The sequence below is a fragment of the Anopheles coustani genome, unplaced genomic scaffold (genome assembly GCF_943734705.1).
Source record: "Anopheles coustani unplaced genomic scaffold, idAnoCousDA_361_x.2 scaffold_895_ctg1, whole genome shotgun sequence".
NCBI lineage: Eukaryota > Metazoa > Arthropoda > Insecta > Diptera > Culicidae > Anopheles > Anopheles coustani.
In genome coordinates, this window is record NW_026525456.1 from 8,465 (window position 1) to 10,000 (window position 1,536).

The following is a 1,536-nucleotide window of genomic DNA, read 5'->3' on the forward strand; positions in this document are numbered from 1 at the left end:
ACTAATCCGGACTTAGAAATTATATCTTTCTAATCGAACACCACACACGCAACACCACCATACCACCATCTCCTTGCAAGTACCTAAGTACCCGCAACTCCATGGTGAAGGCAATGTCACTCCATCACCAACCTCTTTGCACTGCAAGCACTTGCGTACCCACAACACTCCGAAGAAGGCAACGGCGCGCGATGCTCGACTCCACACACCACACCACACCACACCACCGATGGCCAGCCAGCCAGCCAGCCCAACTAAGGGCTAACCCACCAACCAACCACCAATGGCCTAGGCCAGCCGGATCACACCTTCAAGTCCAAGCACAGCCAAGTGCAAGTACCGCCAAGTGTTCACCAACCAACCATCACACCAGGTCAGCCGGCCGGTACCCACCTTCAAGTGCCATTACCCTCGGGTGCAAGCTCAATCAAGTGTTAACCAACCAACCCGGCCAAGGCAGCCAACAGGCCGGCACCCTACAGCACCGACCCGCCATCACCACCTCAACCGTTGACCATGCAAGTGGCCTCGGACAACAGGTGACACCCGAAGTACATCCGAAGAACGTATATCAAGTGTTTGCTCACCAAGTCCTCAACCAACCCCAAGTACCCGGAGGTACCCAGAGTGTTGGATCCGCCAACCCGTCCCGGCACTCCAAGTCCTTGCGAACCCAAAGTGTTTGCCCGGTAGGGCCATTGTATCACAACGCTTGCGACCATGCAAGTGGCCTCGAACAAGGTGACAGGGGTATCTTCACCAAGTCCTCAACCAACCCCAAGTACCCGGAGGTACCCAGAGTGTTGGGTCCGCCAACCACTACCAGCACTCTAAGTCCTCGCGAACCCAAAGTGTTTGCCCGGTAGGGCCATTAGACCACAACGCTTGCTAACCATGCAAGTGGCCTCGGACAACAGGTGACACCCGAAGTACATCCGAAGAGTGTACAACAAGTGTTTGTTCACCAAGTCCTCAACCAACCCCAAGTACCCGGAGGTACCCAGAGTGTTGGGTCCGCCAACCACTACCAGCACTCTAAGTCCTTGCGAACCCAAAGTGTTTGCCCGGTAGGGCCATTAGACCACAACGCTTGCTAACCATGCAAGTGGTCTCGGACAACAGGCGATACCCGAAGTACATCCGAAGAGTGTATATCAAGTGTTTGTTCACCAAGTCCTCAACCAACCCCAAGTACCCGGAGGTACCCAGAGTGTTGGGTCCGCCAACCACTACCAGCACTCTAAGTCCTCGCGAACCCAAAGTGTTTGCCCGGTAGGGCCATTAGACCACAACGCTTGCTAACCATGCAAGTGGTCTCGGACAACAGGCGATACCCGAAGTACATCCGGAGAGTGTACAACAAGTGTTTGTTCACCAAGTCCTCAACCAACCCCAAGTACCCGGAGGTACCCAGAGTGTTGGATCCGCCAACCCGTCCCGGCACTCCAAGTCCTTGCGAACCCAAAGTGTTTGCCCGGTAGGGCCATTGAATCACAACGCTTGCTAACCATGCAAGTGGTCTCGGACAACAGGTGA